We start from the raw sequence: 6,831 nt of genomic DNA on the forward strand, positions 1-6,831 counted from the left end.
AATCTTTAATCAGATTATTTAATCCGGACAAAAAGTATAGCAAATACAATTAAACCGTATGGATTCCAGTTTAATAAACTGTGGGTGGAGCAGTTAAACAAATTGCACGTATCAAATAGGTTGTGGGTTTACTGTGACCGCAGTTAACTTGCCTTATACGGCGCCCTCTGCTTGGCGCTAGGAACACGGATGTAGGCCAATCCGGATTGACAATAAATCTGATATATTGACATTTTTATTTGCTTTTAACTAGTGATCTGATCCGGCTTCACCTCTACTACTCTTCTGTGTGGACTTTCAAACTATTGCATGGATAACATATTATGCTAGCTGTTGTCGACGCAATATAAGGATAAAAAGGTACCCTATAATTTGCCGATCAATGTCAGCTACCCTTCAGTGAAAGTCCGGATGAATTCACTCTAGTCGTTTCGGAGATTACCCAAAACAAACGCGGCTTGCGGACAGACACACAGACAAAATTTTTTTAAATGCAATTTTCGTTATCATCACCTTCACGAAATCGGGATTTTTTTCTTTTGATATTACAGACACTCCAATTTATTATATTTATAGATTGCTAGTTATTGTGATACGAAACAAATCACTAGCTATGACCTCGCACTAAATGAATGGCTTCTACAGCCTCCTATGCCTACGCTTCACTGGCGACACTTGAGATATCTAAAACTTGTTGTAAGGAATCGCTTCCGCTGGTTACACCAGTCGTGAAGGTTACACATTGTCTTGGGCTCGTGGGCTAACATTTGAATTTACAATACAACCTTTGTTAGGCTTTGCAAAAAATGCGGAAATATGTATATTAATTGAATACTGGATTTGGTATATAACCTCAATATAAGTGTCAAATCAAACTAATATAAATGGGATAGTTTAAATGGAGGGATGTTTGTTTGCTAAACGGATGATCGATTAAATTTGGCATAGACGTAAAGGATAGCCTGGAAGAACACATAGGCGGGAATAGCCTATTTTATTTATTTTTTAATCTAACACGGACGGAGTCGCGGGCGAAAGCTAGTAATTAACATTTTACATGTTAAAATTATTCGCTTTGTGAAAAGAATCTCGCTTGCCTAGTTTTCACAGGTTTACTAAGTAAATGTTGCAAATATCAAGTCATTGTTTAGATAGCCACTTAAAAAAAAAAAGAAAACGTTGTCCATTTTTTATAGTATCATTTTACTCTACAGCTTTTTAACATTGACAACACATGCAATCTTCCAAATATGTATCGATTTTGAAACCGATATTAAATCGAGTTTTAAAGCATCGATTCCGTTTACTTGAAGTGTCAATAAAGTGAAAGGAATATTGTGCACTGAGGTGTTATAAATATGTCACACTGATGTGGGCGGGAGCACTTGCCACCAGTTTGCCACCCACCACATGTGGTCAACCCATTATTTACTTTGTTGTCAATTTTACAATTTGCCGTATATTTTCTTTTTAAATGATGACAATTGTACCAAATATTATCATCGCTGCTGTTTCCAATAAGAATAAAAGAGATGTCAAGATTTTTTAATTATAATTAAAAAAGTCTTTATGATTCGTAAATATTCTGATAAGGAAAACAATTTCTGTCACCTTATAAGGTACTTACACAGAGATTTTATGCTAAGGACAGAGAGGTACTTCAAATAAGGTATCTGCACTCCTAAATAAGCAATTTAATTACAGTGAAATGCTATACACATTTATGCAACTTGCAGTAATTGTTATTTTAAATTACTCATGTCAGGCATAAAGTGCAAACTTTGTAATGTTTCGGCGATGGACACTAACAAATAGAAAACATTTAGACAACTTAAAAACCTTATTATAGTTTGTCTAAATAATTTAGATTAGTTTGACAATTCATTTCAAATTTAGTAGGGATGGGTTGTGTAAAATCAGTCATGAATCTTATCGATTTTCGATTTTTATTCTTATGGAAGTTGGAATCGATAGATTTATAGTTATGAAATAAAACTTATGAAATAAAAAAAACACTGTTTTCTCAAATTAATAGTGACCATAACAAATAATGAGAGTAAATAAATGTGTATTACTACTACAGCCGTACGTAATCGAATTGGATTTTGCTATTATTTCTGTCATCGCTAAATTCTCTACACTGTAATCAATACTAGAATTGTCCTCTAAATTAGTTAATAAGAAAATAATAATGTTAGTTAAGTTCGATAAATTTTATTTAAACCGAATATCGATTCAATAATGTTCGCTATGCGTGTTGTTTCATCACTACGATACCTGTCTATTAAGGCATTTGCCTTCATACAAATTGAATTCGATACTTCATATGCGTCATTTATCAAACTAATCTATCTTATTTAGACACACTATAGTGCCTACTTCCACATCTAGATTAAAGATGTTTCCACCATTTGCATAACGCAGTGTGGGTTGTACACGTCCAAGGCAAACGACATACATAGACGTGGTGCTGAGAACTAGAATGCCCTTACACAGCTGCACTGACTCACCAGTCATCGACCTTACGCTTGGGAATCAAATCTCACATTTTATTTCCTTAGTTACAATGTATAACGAAAAAAAACAAGATATCTTAAGATATTTACTTAAACAGACTATATCGGATTATGTGTCACTAGCTGTTGCTTGCGACTTTGTCCGCAAAGAGCAAAAAAAGTAAAAAAAATAGTCTATGTTACTCGGGACACAGCTTTTTAACAGTAATAGAATTTGTGCAATCGGCCCAGTAGTTTTTTTTTTAATTTATATGTTAGAGTTTGTAGTCTAAACTGCCAATCTTGTTAAAATTGGGCATAGACGTAGAGGATAGTCTGGAAGAACACATATGCTACTGTTAAGTAGAAAATCAGTATCGTACCATAGCAGCAGTGCAACACTGAATCACGGACATTTACGTCATGCTCCTTTGACAGATGTCATTATTAACAAAAGAGTTCGAACGCAGAAGCGCGCCTTTTTCGTTCCGTGTGCGGTTACAATTATTACTTAAAACTACCTACTTTTGCTTTTTTTATTTCACGCGATGTCGGGAGCAAAAGTTAGTTACTTAATAAGAAAAGTATATTGCATACAAGTAATGTGAGTCATAGAATAACACTTGTATAAACATATAAAAACCTTGTTAAATATCCTTACTGGAAGGAACTCACAGTAGACGCTGTTTTTCCTTCCTTATTCTTTTTAAGGCGACATTTAAATTTATGTCTTACTTATGTACTTGACAATAACTTAGTTTTATGACAGAAACAAATGAAATAATACCAGCTGTCGCTCGCGACTTCGTCCGCGCGCAATTAAAAAAAAGCACAAAAAACATAGCTGTTGTTACTTACTGATAACATAGCTTTTAATGATGCAAGAACATTTGAAATCGGGTCGGTGGTTTTTGATTTATTTTAAAACATAGAAAAATACATAAAAAATCTTTCCTCATTATAATATTCATATAGATAATCACTTTTTTAACATACTCGATCTGATTTATGACGTCAGCTGTTTCCAGTAAGGACTATTATTCAATAACAATAGTAAACAAGTCAGTTGATGTGTATAGTGTATAAATATACGGTTGTTGGTACAAAACCTAAGAATCAATATAAAGCGGTTCATTGTTTTGCGAACCTGTCCACGCTGAATCAGAAGGCCGCAAGTGTGATGTAACGAAGGTTGCAGCCCACATGACTAAGCCGTTAACATAACAGAAGTGATTAAATATTCACTATTAGAGCGTGCACACACTTGAAACTAAACTATCGCACGACTGTTTAGTCTTGCTTTGTTATGAGCTTATATGGTGCACACGATACTCGATTTTTAGTTATGCAATTAAAATTAAAATGACTGTGAAAAAATCGACATTAGCACAACTCCTGTGTGAGTTTTTAGTCAAAGGTGTGCGTCCGGACTTAGTCTGTAGTCAGTAATCATGAAAAGTATATTTTTTTGAATGTGGGTTGACGACCTTAAGTTTACAAAGGTTATTAGGTAATATTTGTTTAATCATAGTCATACTAATATTATAAATGCCAAAGTTCAGATGGTTGGATGGATGGATGGATGTTTGTTAGAGTTTGTAGTCTAAACGGCTAAACATATTTCGATGAAGTGTGGTACAGATGTAGAGGATAGTCTGGAAGACCACATAGGCTACTCACTTTTGTTTTTTTTTTAATCCACGCGGACGAAGTCGCGGGCGAAAGCTAGTGTTAAATAATTATATATTTATTATAGATATAAGACTCATAAACGAGACGAGTTATACTAAAAAAAAAAATTCTTTTCTACCTCTAAACTTAAGTAAACTTTATAGGTATATGCTATGTAACTTTGCAATATTGAATAATGTAATTTGTAAGCTACCAGTACTGGATTTCTATTTTTTTTTAATTTAAATGGATACCTTGTGATCTGAAAGGGTTAGCCAACCATTCCTTATGCCGATAGGTTCAACTTCCTCCAAGGATATCGAGGATACACTGCCAGGACTCCTCCTAATCCCTCTTTGCCACCAGTTCACTTGATCCATAGATTTATGAAAGTAACGTACTTCCATTGGATCTATATTATTTTGACACCAGTTTTAGAACACTATAGTTAAACTTCGGTACAGATTTTAACGATATTAAGTATTTTTAAGCTTTTAACATCGTACTTCGATAACTTTCTAATGGTCAATGAATATATTTGCGTGCTTTACCCTTGGTTTATTGTTTGGTTGGTGGTTGCTTAGAGACGATGCAAGCGGAGGTCAATGTCACGTCAACTTGACCTCTACAAGCGAGGTAACTTGACCCGCTGACTAACACTTCCTCATTAGATTATCGTCTTGTTAATTAAGATGTAACGTTATTTACAACTTTAAGTTTATTGGATAAGGTTTAATTCATGATTAGTTTGAAACAGTAGAGTTTTGTTACTGTATTTCCGATAGACATTTAAATAAATCCTTTATAGTTAAAATTTCTTGTTCTTAATTAATAAGATATACAGTAGTGACTGTCAACTAGTCAATGTTTATAAATGAGTTTTTGTTGGATGTCAACTGTAATAGTTACCAAGATCCTTGACCTGGTAGTGTTGCCAGAGATTGGAGATTTTTTTTGACTATTCAGCGACATTTTTCGTACTAAATTTTAGCTGCAAATACGAAGACTCGCTACATAAGAGTTAAATAAATCTAATCTACTAATATTATAAAGAGGAAAGATTTTTATTTTTATATGTATTGGAATTACTTAAAAACTACTGGGCCAATATCATTTTTTTTTTACCATTAAAAAATAAGTTTAAAGTTTTAAGTTTCATTGAGTAATATAGGTTACTTTTTTTTATTAGGTATAAGTTCTACGCTGGCGAAGTTGTCAGCAACAACCAGTGTAAAAAATACTTTGATATCGCTAAAAATAAAAATACAAGATACATTGAGACGACGCATCACGCAAAGTAAACAATGTATGAGGTATTAGGACAGGTGCAGAAAATTCATAGTGCGTGACGCGTGACCATTGCTACTGGGGGACAAGTGACCGGATGTGGGGAGGTTCAGTGGACTATCTAAGGACAACTCCGCTTTGTAGATCTTTAGAATTGTATATATACATTAATACGATTAGTTAAAAGCATATAGTATACTTTAAAGTCTAAATAGTTTATTGCTATCTATACTATTATAATAAAGCGTAAACACACACTTCTTTGTTGCCTAAGATGTCAGCAATTACAGTATATTTTTGAATAATCCTTTTTTAATAAAAAGCCCTACATTTACGTCAACTTTAGGCTATATATTTTCACGCTATTAAACTTACTCGGTAAACAAATTGGATAAAAATTCTAATGTGGGAAAGAGACCATGATGCTACCAACATCAAGGAAGCAAGAATGCCATGGATTCCCATAATGTCATGCCATTTTGACGTTTGCAATTGATAAATTGACAAATGTTAACGATAAAATGAAGTTTTTATAATTACCTGCGGATGAAGCCGCACGGGAACAGCTAGTTGTTTATAAAGACTTTTGTATTCTAAATGATATAATACATTTCGCAACGCAGGAGTGTTAAATATACAAGAGAGCCCGTGGGAAATTAACGGAATAGTGCAAACTGTGCACATTGTGTGTTTTGCTATCAAAATGCTTCCAAGCAATTTATAACGAAGTTATATGACTAGAATTTAGATTTAATATTTATGAATTAATGTTAGAGATTGCTATAACATAAATGTTTTATTTATAATTCTGTGAATTATGAAAGGTAACTTATATTATTTATTCTGTTATGAAGTCTAATGAGTTTTTATAAACATACTTTTGTTAGATAGATCTTTGGTTATTATCTATGTTTACAGTAAGTGTCACGATAGTTAGCTGACTAATGCTGGGTTTCTGAAGTTTCCGTTTATTTTATCATTACCTAGTTATTAGTGTTAGGTTTACTTGTATTTTAACGGAGTAAAACTCAAATTACGTGGTTCCCAAACGCATTTAATGAAATTATCGAACCAAATAATGTAACGAATAGTTAAAAGTAGCTGGGAAACCGGCGATTAATGTGTTTGAATTATCATCATTCATTCATCGAATGGTAGATTCAAAGATGGCTTAAAGTCAGCTAGTCCATTGCAACTTTCACTGCAGACAAAGTCAAAGTTGTCTGGACCCAATTCAATATTTGCCTTACTGTTGACAACGCAATTAACCCGTTTAATGCGTCGCGTTGACTCACCAGTCATCCTCGCTTTCTAACTTTCGTCGGTTTATCAATCTTGGAAGATTTAAGAATACATTTTGTCCGCGACACTGTTTGCG

General features: G+C 33.5%; 1 long non-coding RNA gene across 1 annotated transcript in view; it reads right to left on the minus strand.

The window, feature by feature from the left end:
- Positions 1-4,434: 4,434 nt before the first annotated feature.
- The window catches only part of LOC106110517, a 15,117-nt gene continuing 12,720 nt past the window's right edge, over positions 4,435-6,831 (minus strand). The window contains exon 3 of the long non-coding RNA XR_001226097.1: positions 4,435-4,578. This is a non-coding gene — a long non-coding RNA (uncharacterized LOC106110517). The remainder of the gene's footprint in view (positions 4,579-6,831) is intronic.

This window comes from Papilio polytes, unplaced genomic scaffold (genome assembly GCF_000836215.1).
Source record: "Papilio polytes unplaced genomic scaffold, Ppol_1.0 DF820622.1, whole genome shotgun sequence".
In the NCBI taxonomy this organism is placed as follows: domain Eukaryota; kingdom Metazoa; phylum Arthropoda; class Insecta; order Lepidoptera; family Papilionidae; genus Papilio; species Papilio polytes.